Genomic DNA, 12,476 nt, shown 5'->3' with positions numbered 1-12,476 from the left:
TTAAAAATGGTGGTGCTGCTACAAGGGATTGGGAGACTTTTTCCTCATCTCTGGTGCCACAATCATCCTTTGAGACTGGGAATATTTAGAAATTGAGGGAAAATTCCATCTCCCATTGCTTCTTTGCTCTGGCAAAGAATTGCTACAGAGCAATTAGAGTGACAATGGGAAGAGGGGAAGAAGCCACTTTTCATCTGGCTTGCTGGTGGAATGCACCTGGGTAACGTGCCACAGCTGCTGCTGCAGCTGCTTCCACTGTCCCAATGACAATGAAGAGAACAGTAAGGAAAAGGTGAGGAGGCTGATGGAGAGGATGTCAATGACAGTTCTAGGGATGGGACAGGGTGGGAAGGACTTAGGACACACTGAGCCACTGTCATGCTTCAGACTTCGGACTCAGAGTCAGGGCAGGAATGGGAAGAGTCGCCTGCTGGTGAGGGCTCAGAGGTACAGCAACAGGACTTGGCAGGGAGCCCAGACTCTGGAACTGAAGATTTGCAACAGCTGCCAGACATGAATTCTGATGGGGAGGAGCCTGGGATTTCACCTGTCTTGAGAAGACAACTCAAGAGTGAGGCTCAGTGGAAGTCACGCAGGCGCAGGAGATCACTAGAGAGGAAGCTGAAGTGCTGACTCAGGGGATCTTGATTGGCTGCTGGTTCTCTTGAGCCCTATATATTTGGTACTCTCAATCACTCAAGGCTATTTGCATTTGCCTTGCTGGCTGCAGATAGTGTGCTAATTGAATTCTTAAACTCTGTCCAAGTTCCAGTTTGTCTTGTTTATGTTTTCCTGCTTGTTCTGTTAATTCCTTGCTTCTGTCATCCTTTGCTATTTTCATTCCTTGATCTGTGTTCTCTTTTCACTTATTACTCAGTTATTGTTAGAGGGGGGTACCTAGTTCAGTTCAGGAGGACTTAATTTATTTACTGTTTTCTTGTGAGCCTTTTATTTTTCACTTGTGCAGTTCTGCTGCCGCTTTCTGTTATCTCACCAAGGAGTGCTGAAGGGGGTTGTAAATCCTGTTGGGTTAGTCAAGCTAACAGATTTATGACAGCCACTGGGACTCCCCACACCAGGGATTTGCATGGAACTGGAACCTACTGGTTCAAAGATAGGGGGGGATAACTTTAAGGACAGGGAAGGGTGTTCTTATTCCTCCTGCCACATTTTCTCCACTGGTGCTGTCTTTTAAAACAGTCCAGTGGGGCAGCAGCGTACCTCCTTGCTGCCCTAGTGCCTCCTCAGAGCGAAAGTGGCCAGAAGTGCCTGGTGCACATGCATGTGTGTGAAGTGCACGTGTCCATGAATGATGTGTGCATGTGCACCAGGCATTTCTGGCCACTTCTGGTCCAAGGAGGCACTGGGGTGGCAAGTAGGTAAGCTGCCACCCTGCCGGACTGTTCTGAAAGACAGCACCAGTGGGGGAAACATGGTGGGAGGGATAAGAACACCCTCCCCCATCCTTAAAGATATCCCCCCCCACCTTCGAACTGGCCAAACCACCAGACATTCAAACCAGTTTGTGCACACCCCTACCCCACACCAGGAGAAACATTATGACCTAAGGACAAGCCCTATCTTGGTCCTCTGATTCAGAGGAGGCCTCTGAGATCCTGTGAGTCTTAGTGTAAGCCCCCCCAGCCCCGATTGCTCAAGTAGTGCCTAAGAAATCAAGTAAGGCCTCTTTAAGACACAGAGCCCTCTCTAGGGAAGGGACAGAGTCAATATGGTTTTTTTTACTCACTGAGATTTCTTTACTTGTTTGATGAATTTTAACTGTTTTATATTGGTTTTTATATTATGTTTTAACTTGTACACCACCTGGAGATTTCCATATCAGGTGGTATAGAAATACGACAAACAAACAAACAAATTCCCTTTGCCTGAGCCTGGGCCATAAGAACCAGCAGCCTGCTTCAGAAAGGTGCTGGAGCAACATACTGTTAATGTTGCATGACCCAGCTCCTGTGACTCTGTTCCACTCTGAGGTGCTGACTCCCTGCATTTGGAGCTGTCCAGCCTCCATTATGCTCCAGCATTCTTCCTGGCTTAGCCCAGAACAAGGCAGGTGGAGGACTTCTCTAAGATCACAAAAGAACTCTCAGGGGTAGGAAAGTTTACCCTCCTTTTGAAGGAAGGGGACTTTTCCAAGTCCCAAGAATTCATCTCTGAGCTCAAGCTTAGGGAACTTTGCTAACATCTCTATTTTTAATTGATCAATTTAGGGGGGAGCAGTTACATGTTTGGGAAGCAGCTGTTTTTTTCCAAACAATTGTCCTCTTAAATATGTCTCAAATGATGAAAAATGCCTGTTTTCAATTATATTGCAACCATTACATAATCTGAACCAAACAGTTGCTGCACCAAACACCTTTTTGCCTGGACATTTGAAAGGTCAATAAAAAAACCTCATGTACCACCCACTCAAATGCTGATTAAACTGTTCCCTGGGCATGCCTGTATGCATATGGAAGTTCCTTGTGATGTTAACTGGAAGGAACAAAGTGTACAGACAAATATTTTTCACTGGAGACGAAGAACATTTCAATGGTAGAGACCTGCATTAAAACATGGGAGGTCTGGCATTTTATTTTCTCAGATCTCAGTGCAAAACAAGAGTTGCAATTCACCACCATATTCCCCAATGATCTCTAATACATATCCCTCAGTCTGTTACTCAACAAGGGTGGCCTTGATAGGATCAGAAAGAATTTCAAGGTGCATTTTGTGGGTTTGCATCTAAGAAAATAGGAAACAGATTGTCTTGCCACTGACTCCAGGTTCCCCTACTTCAATAATGAAGGCTTTATTCTTCAACTCCCAGTTTTTCCTCTGTTGGTTTCAATCATTTGCAGACTGCATTAGAACATGGTGCTGAATAGCACTCCCTGCTTGGTGGATTGCACAACATGTCTGTATTATTTCGACTGTTAGAAACAGCCTCAAATCCTATGATCTGAGGCAGCAAAACAAGCAAGTTGAGGCTGAAAATCATGCCAATAAAGGGCTGTTCCTATTTGTGTCGATTGGTCCACACTTGTCTGGACACATCCCTGTTGTCACTGAGAAGGGACAGAAGTAGCCGTTTGATGTTGCTGAATGCTGGATATATAATGTGTTTATTTATTTATTTATTTATTTATTATTATACAAGAATGTGTTTATTATTAATTCTGGCCAGGATCCAAAGCACTACTAATTCCATAGATCCAAGGGAGCTTGGAGCTTTTGTTCTCAAATAGCTGTCATGAATTCAAGAATTCACCCCTGCTAACTGAGCAAAGAGGCATCTTTTAAAGTGGTGGATCTCTTATATGAAGCAGGGAGAAAGCAACTGTCCCTATCCAATTCGAGCACAGCATCCTTCCAGTGGCTGTTGCTTGTGTCTACATAACGTTTCTTTTTCAATTGTGAGTCCTTTGGGGACATGGATCTATCTTTATTATTTATTTTTTCTATTTAAACCACTTTGAGAACTTTTGTTGAAAAGTAGTATAGTAGAAATAGTAATAGTAGTGATGGAGGAGAAGGAAGAGGAGGAGGGGTTTCAAAAGCTGTAAGGGCTTCTGATGCAGCATGAGACTCAGTTCTTGTAAAGCACTAGGAGGTGGTCTTGAACCAGTGCCTCCAGAAACCAGTCTCAAGCAATTCCCCTCCTGTGCCACCAGTAGGGATGTGCAAACCAACTCGACATCAAATGGGTTCAAAGTCAAGCCAGTTCAGTTTGACGGTCCGGGGTCAAACCAAACAGCCCCCTGTTCAGTCCGGCCCAGGACCAACCCCCCCCCCCAACTATTCAGGGGAATTCACGAACATTTTTTTACCTTCTCCCCTTCAGGGAAGGTGTTCAAGGCGAGGTTCTTTGGCCCATTCAGGCCTCTGAAGTTCAGTGAGGTGTCTATTTTGGACACCACTATGCATGCGCAAATGGCCTCTGCAAGGCCTGGCATGACCCACTGTCTTGCAGAGGCCATTTGCGCATGCGTGGTGGCATCCAAAATGGCCACCACACTGAACTTCAGAGGCCTGAATGGGCCAAAGAACCTCACCTCGAACACCTTCCCTGAAGGGGAGAAGGTAAAAAAAATTTTTTTTAATGTTAGAAAAACAAATGTTTGCAACCCCCACCCGGACCAAACCGAATCGCGGGGGTGGGGGGGAGGTTCAAGGGGGTGCCAGACAGAACTGGTCTGGTCAGGTTCGAGTCCAGTCCAGACTCGAACTGAACCAGGCCAGCTGGTTCCATGCACATCCCTAGCCAACAGTGCTCCTGCTGCTCAAGAAACCATGCAGATTAGGTCCTTTATATCAAGTGTGAGCTCAAGACTACAGAACTGGCCTGAACACTCTCCACTGACCCCACAGTCTGAATAGATTAAGTTGAACTCCATGTGAAATGCACCAACCTGTAGCCAAGCCAGCTCCTCACTCTGAGTTAGTTGTCCTACTGAGTAGCATCATAGGCTTTTTCATCCAGCCTAGTCTTTGACCACTAGCCCACCCTCAACTATGAGGTCGTGCACATGACCCGAACTGCTGGTGGGGAAGAGGGCCTTCCACCTCATACACGGTCAGTTTTTACAAGCTCTGCTGCTTGCATGGCAGATGAGCCGCACGGCACATGGGCAGCAGAACAGGGAGCTGGAGGAGGAAGTCCTCTGACATCCCTCAGTGCACCTCACCAGGAGTGCAGTGCATTGAGGGATCCTCCCTCAGGCAGGTGCTCTTGCTGCCCAGCTCTATGTCTCTCTTTTAATATAATTAAAAGGCAGCCCACGCACACACACTACCCCAGACCTGTGGTTAAGGGCATGCTTGCAACCTTAACCCAGGTTAAAGCCTGAGGTAAATTACCCAGCTTAGGGTCGAGGCAGTGCTGGGATTGGGCTCGATCCTGGTGCTTCACACAAGTAGTCAAGCCCAGGTTGGGCTGGCCAAGTCTGGGCTTAGTTCCTTGTGTGAACAGCCTCTATGTGTTTTTACTCTACCCCATTAATCCTTGCCTAGCTGATCTGGTATCTAATCACTGTCTGGCTCAGTCTTCTCATCCACGGCTCACCCCACCCCACCTTTGGTTCTCATGTTTCTGTGCCAGAATCAGTTGCCAAGCTCCCATTTGTGGACCAGATAGACTTAAGAAAGTGATGACAGATCAACGTCCTTGGCTGAGAGACTTGTTCCATTGCTGCCATACTTTAAATGGTTTTAAAAGGTTAACAAAAAAAGGCTCCTGCAGCTGCTGCCGCCGCCATGCTACAGGTAAGTCCCCCATTATAAAAATGAAAGCAGTAACGAACATGACTCAGATTTAATATTACAATAAACTAAATGAATCAGGCTTTAAATAAGGAAAGCAAATGGAATAATGCAACTAGAATGTATTTATTTTTGCAACTAGAACATATATATTTTCCTCTATAAATAATTATTGCTATCTGTACAAAATTTCATTCTCTTCACAGTGTGAACTTGAGGAAAGCTTTGATCTCTCCCTCTCCCTCTCATATTAAAAAAATAGGTTGAGGCCAATAACCTTTCTTCTGTATGATAAAAGTGAAGAGCCCAAACAGTGGCCAACATCCCAACTAAGTATATATTATTATTATTTTTATTATTTTTACATTTATATCCCGCTCTTCCTCCAAGGAGCCCAGAGCAGTGTACTACATACTTGAGTTTCTCTTTCACAACAACCCTGTGAAGTAGGTTAGCTGAGAGAGAAGTGACTGGCCCAGAGTCACCCAGCTAGTATCATGGCTGAATGAGGATTTGAACTCGGGTCTCCCCGGTCCTAGTCCGGCACTCTAGCCACTATACCACGCTGACTCCTTCAAGGAGCTACGGGGATGCAGTGAGAGTACCCACACTGCTGCATGGCACGCTGATGAACATGAGCACCAATTGCACAAGAGTGCTAGAGCATAAATATTTGGGAGTGTACCCCCACACTTCGGGAGCATTCTATAAAAGCAAAAACACACCCCTGCCTTGAGGGGCATGTTTCTGCTGTTACAGAGTACTTCCAAAGCGCAGAGGAGCATCCTGAAATATTAGCACTCATGCACCATTGTTCCTATATTCTGAATGCAACAGAGCAGTAGAGGTGCTCTCACTGTGTCCTCACAGAGCAGCTTGAAGCATGCACACTTAGTTAGTTGTGATGTCTAGCAGTATCCCCAGATCTGCTATCTCCTCTCTAAAAACGATAGTGAAAAGGGCTTCTTGTCCAGTTGTAGTTTTCAGGAAAACAAATGCACTAGAAATGAAACCTTCTTAGGAGAATTGGTTCTCTGGGAGCACAACATAAAAATAAATAAGAAGTGAGATCCCTATACTGTTTAATCTGTTTATCTGAAACTCAAGGTCCATTTTTCTCCTAAACTTGGCTTTCCATCTTTATCCCATTGCTGTCTAGATGCAAGTGATGCTTCCCTTCCTTTTTATGTATCTAATCTGCAGCTGGGAAAAACAACCCCCTTCTAGCTTACTATCTGTGTGTGAACTTCCGTAAGAAGCTTTGATTCCGCCCCCCCCCCCGCCATTGAAATACACACCCTTTGCTGTTGAATTGTCTCACTGGGGCCTTTCCTGCATACCAAGGCAACTTTATTACAGAAGGAGAGAAGCATGTGATGAGTGCAGCTTTACCACATGAGCCAGATAAACTTTTTATAAGATTTTCTTCCCCAAACTTGGTACTGTTGTTTGTTCTAAAAGAAATAGAAGACTTCATGGAGCACAAATGTTTAACCTTTGGGCTCTAGGAGCTGAACATTCCTTATGCTGCTTAAAAATGAAACTGGCACCATCTCAATAATCATCGTAACCAAATCTTCTCTCCTTGTACTCCTTCAAAAAGGCATTGGGTAGGGTGCCATTAATAAATTCAAAGTGAGGCTCGAAATATTTTATTTTCTGGGATGGGGGAACATACTGCACTTGTAGACACATGTGCATATGGAACGCCGTTCCTTTATTTAAGACCTATACTTTGTTTAGCAGCCTGACCACCTACAATAAGGACATGTGACATGAACACGCATGTCCTGTTCCCTCCCAGCATGTTGAGAAGTCTTTCTCTAATTGTGTAGGGAGGTTCATCCAAACTGCTCCTCTACATGCAAATACCAGTAGTAGTATTTGTAGTGCATGCAGAAGAGTGGTTCTCTTTGTTTACCATATCCTAGGAATACTGGATGCTCCTGGGATCTGTAGTATTTTCTGAGGCTACAGAACTGGGAGAGTCGACACCTCTTCCTGGGACTCCATGGAAAAGAGGAGAAAGGCTCCCTTTTAAAGTCAAGCTATGGAATTCAGCTGCTTGCTCCTTCATTTTGCTTTGCTTTGACTCCACTTCACCCCTATCTATCTATCTATCTATCTATCTATCTATCTATCTATCTATCTATCTATCTATCTATCTAACCACCCAAAACTTACATCTCTGGGCAGTTTACAACAGGTAAAAAACAAAGGTAAAACATTAGTTTAAAACAAAAACAAGAAATTGAAAACACAACAATTTAAAAATTTTTAAAAAACAAGATTCTAAAACCAACATTAAAACAATTGTTTTACCTCTTTATTTCTTAAGCTGTGGTTTTTATCTTTCCCCAGGTGCGGCAAGGACAATGTGGATGAACGGAAACTCGTGGGCATGGAACTGGACAAAGCCACCGGCTTCCTGCTGCTGGCCTTCCCTCCCTGCGTGGTACGGGCCCCCATGGCCAGATGCCATCAACATTCCGGCTGCATGAAGTGAGTCCTGATTTATTGTCTATCTATCTATCTATCTATCTATCTATCTATCTATCTATTTGTTACATTTGTACACTGCCCCAAACTTTCGTCTGTGGGAAGTTAACAATAGTATAAAACAAGTTAAAATATATACAAAAACTTTAAACAATTTAACAATTTAAAAATCAACCACAAATTAAAACCTTAAAATTCCAAAACCTTAAAAACCTTGACAGTGCTTCACTTCAGGCTTAAGGGGGTCAAAACAGGCCAAGCCTGAATAGGCTCCCAAAGTTTTGCACAGCCCTAGGATATAGTATGATTATACTTCAGGGATAAGAGCATAAGAGGAATTAGTGGGGGTGTGCAGTGCACAACTCAAAAATTGTAATTCGGCTCAAATCCAAACTGAATTTGAGCTGAACCTAGTGCTGCCAAACCAGCTCAATCAAACTGACCAGCGGGTCTGGTCCATTTGACCGAACTGGTTTGGTGGTTCAGTGACTAATATTTGTAAATGGAAATCCAATGAGGCTTGGTTCAGTTTGATCGTGGAACAAACTGCTCCCAGTCCATGATCAAACTTCCAAACTGGCTCAGTTTGAGGTGAACCATTTCAGCGATTGACCATTCATGCACACCCCTAGTCCTTACAGATGTTGACATGCCGTTAAAAAGATGTAATGTTAAGGTAACAGAGCTTCTGTGTACAACATTTCTTTACTAATATTGCCTTTTATGCATCTTCTCCTATTATCACACAATTCCATGGAAAACATTTTTAAAAGGCTAAGGGAAAAATTCACAACTTGAGCATGTGTGTATGAAGTAGCAAATTTGCACTTCTTTGACACATTCTGAGTGTGTAATTTTACTTTTCTTGATGCCAAAGCTTGGCTTCCTTCATGGAGCATATATATAACCACACACACACACACACACACACACACACACACACACACACACACACACACACGTTGCCTCTTTTCACAGCTGCATTGAATATCCCACTGTACTTTGTGCTAATATCTGACAGAGAACATTAATGTGATTTAGATGACAGCATTTTAAATAGAAGACTTATTTTAATGCTGAATCACCATAAGAATCTACCAGAGTTTTTCCATGTTAGTGGTAATTGCAACATTCTGTCTAGAAATGTAGGAGAGAATAGAGAACTTCAAACCATTTAAGCTTGTATCCCTATTAATGAAGTCTGAAGTGACTCAACTTCAAAAATAAGTATTTTGAGAACAGCAGCCTCAGTCATGGAATTAATTTATGATAAATGTACAATACATAATAAAAAGTAGACAAGGGATAATTTTTAAATGCATCACCAACAGTCAGTTTATTATTTACAGTCATTGACCAAATCATAACACAAATATACAACACATACACAATTTAACTTCCCTTCATAACAGTCAGGGAAGTGCATACTCTAAAGGCAATATAACAAAACTTTGTTACTGTATTAGAGACAGAGGAGACTCTATCTGAAAGTAGAAACTTCACTAAATGATCATCGGATTGGCCTGGCAATCTGGACAGTATAGGAAAAATTAATGTCTGAACTCCTGGTAAAATTTACAATATAATAAAATATGAGCTACTGTTTCAACTTCACCAGAATCACAATGACACATTTGAGCCTCCAGGGGAAGATGTTGAAATCCCCCAGTCAATAAGGCAGATACAAAAGCACTGACTCTGGCTCTCGAAAGAGCCCATTGAAACTTGCTAAAAGTGATGTTGTACAGATATGAAGCAGGAGAAAGACCAACTCTGGTCTTTATAACTTTATAAAACCCGGGCAAACAAGCCCAATCATTTTGAATCTCAATGTTTTCTAATCTCTGGTGGACTACTCTTTTAGCACTCACTAAGTTCAGCTCTAATACCAGCTCAGGGGATAATCCCATAGAGAAAAGTTTATTGATCACTGTTAGGCACCAGGCTGACTGTGGGTCCACCGAGAGAAACATGGGAATTAGCCCTACCAGTCACATATGTATCTTTAGCCAATAATAAATAATTTGAAGCCAGGCCCATGCCTTTACCCTTACTAGGCCAGCCTCCATGCATATAACCACACTGGTGGTACATCTCCATGTGCCAAAAAGAGCTCTCAAAAAACCTGTCTGTATGCTCTCTAAAGCAGCAAAATTATTGTAAGGGCCTAACTGAACACTATACAAAAGTTGAGGTATTACTTTAGCTGAGTACAATTTTAAGGCTGCAGGAATAAAACCACCACCTTGAATTATCGGGCCATTATTATTATTATTATTGGTGGTGGTAGTAGTAGCAGTAGTAGTAGCAGTAGCAGCAGCAGCAGCAGCAAAACAAATATCTAGGTGAAATAAGACTGAACAACTTTTACTCAGCCCTCATACCAGCCAACAGCTGGATGTGAACCTTGTTCTAGATGGGGTGGCGCTGCCCCCAAAGGAGCTTGTTCGTGATTTGGGGGTCCTTTTGGACTCATGCCTCCTACTTGAACAGCAGGTGGAGGCTGCGGCCAGAAGTGCTTTTTCCCAGCTTCATCTGATTCGCCAGTTACGCCCTTACCTTGATCGGCAGGCATTAATGACAGTGACCCATGCCCTTGTTATCTCCCGCTTAGATTATTGTAACGCTCTCTATCTAGGGTTACCTTTGAGGACGATCGGGAAGCTACAATGTGTCCAGAATGCAGTGGCTTGCCTACTCATGGGCACCAGAAAATATGACAGGGTAACACCTCTCCTGCAGTCGCTGCACTAGTTGCCTCTTCGTTTCCGAGTTCAATTTATGGTCCTGATTTTGACCTTCAAAGCCTTGCGGGGTTTGGCGCCTGTCTACCTACAGACCCGCCCCTCCCATCCAGTTACATCCCATCTGGTCAGATCACCTCAGATGGCCCTTTTGTCAGTCCCTGATTTCCTAGAGGTTCGGGGTGCTAGGACCCATGAAAGGGCCTTTTCAGTTGCTGCCCCACTTCTCTGGAACTCCCTTCCCCTTCAGATTCATTTAGCCCCTTCCTTACTGATTTTAAATCTCTATTGAAGACTTTTCTTTTTTGCCAGGCTGTAGTTTACCTATTTTACCTAGTTTACCTATTGCCCTGTAGTTTACCTATTTGGATTTTTTCTTTTTTGTTAGTTACTTTAGTTTTTAATTTAGAATGTAATTTTAATGTTGTCTTGCTTTCCATGTTTTTGTACACCGCCCAGAGTCTTCGGAGTGGGCGGTATATTAAATGTTTCAAATAAACAAACAAACAAACAAACAAACAAATAAAATTTGATTTTCCCCCAATCAGAAATTGTAGGCAACATCAGCTACCCACTACAGCTCATGACTGACAGCGTGTACTCTCAAGCTAGCTTTTCTCATAGTCTAATAACAGAAAATGAAGTCTGTTGGGGGAATATATCAATAATGATGTGTGTGCACGGAGCCTTCAACCTTACCCCTGAACATGTGTCATTAATTTGGTGGTGGCTGTCCATTCTTGATAGAGGTCCATCTTTACAGCAAGGGAACTGACAATGCACAACCCAAAGCCAAGGCCCAGCATGGGGGAGGGAGGGACACCTTACACCAGATTGCACAACTTTGGCCTTCCTGCAGATGTTGGGCTACAACTCCCACCATCCATGACTATTGGCTGGGGATGATGTCCAGCTGTTGATGTCCAACAACAGCTGGAGGGCTGAAGTTGTGCAGCCCTGCTTTACCTGGACCCAGAGATCCAGAAAGGCTGGCCTAGGCTGCATGCCTATTACCACAAGGGGAAAAAACCTGAGACTAAACTGTGGATTATTCTAGAAAAGGGGTAGGCAACTTTGGCTTTCCAACAGTTATTGACCGACAACTCCCATCATCCCTAACCACAATTTATTGTGGCTGAGGATGATGGGAATTGTAGTTCAACAACAGTTAGAAGGCCAAGGTTGCCTACCCCTTTTCTAAAATATTGTGTGTGCAGACCTATTTCCCTGTATCTTTATGAGGTGTCCAGATCTTGTGACAATGGCTGTCACCAATCAGAAGCAGATTAGAACAGAACAAGCAAGATTCTAAAGAGTTTGCTGCTTGTGTAGGCTGTCCACCAGAACAAAAAAAGTGTGTTTATACAGGAAACTCTAGGACAGGCCTACCCAATATAAGACCCAGAGACAGATCTGACCCACTGTGACCTTTTGGCAGGTCCAGGTAGAATATCCAGCAGCAACAGAAGGAGCCATGAAGAGCTCTTGGCCTGTCCTGCTTACAAACAGTAGCAACTCAATGCAGGCCCTCTTGAGACCAGATGTTCCCTGCTCCTGGGCTAGAGCCCATTGACACCATTCCTCATTCCCCTCACCTCCCCCCCGCTTCCTACCCTCTGCCCCCTCACTTTCATTAATATTTTTAATAATTCATTTAAATTTAATAATGTGCTGAATATTGCCCAAGGCCTATGCATACCAAGTGATGGTTGGTTCTGGCCCTCAAGGGCATTTGAGTGGTGCACTCCTGCTCTAGGACATGTCATTTGGGAGACAGGGAGGCACACATCTATCTCTGAGACATGCTCTCTCAAGATCAGCAGGTCCCACAGGGGAAAGTGGCAGCAGGAAGAAGGGATGAGCACCATAATAATCAGGAACTTTGAGGATCCCAAGGACAGTCGCAGGGAGTCAGTGCTGCCGACAGGATTTGCAAACCCCAGAACATATAGGAGCAAGTGAGTTTGACCTCTA

The 12,476-nt window shown here is 43.8% G+C and overlaps 1 protein-coding gene across 1 annotated transcript in view; it reads right to left on the bottom strand.

The window, feature by feature from the left end:
* The window catches only part of OTOS (otospiralin), an 85,391-nt gene that overhangs the window by 52,715 nt on the left and 20,200 nt on the right, over nt 1–12,476 (bottom strand). The gene's annotated exons all lie outside the window — the stretch shown is intronic.

Source organism: Hemicordylus capensis, chromosome 3 (assembly GCF_027244095.1).
Source record: "Hemicordylus capensis ecotype Gifberg chromosome 3, rHemCap1.1.pri, whole genome shotgun sequence".
Lineage (NCBI taxonomy): Eukaryota > Metazoa > Chordata > Lepidosauria > Squamata > Cordylidae > Hemicordylus > Hemicordylus capensis.
Note: the sequence above shows the minus strand (reverse complement) of the source record. Positions and strands in the feature narration are given on the sequence as shown.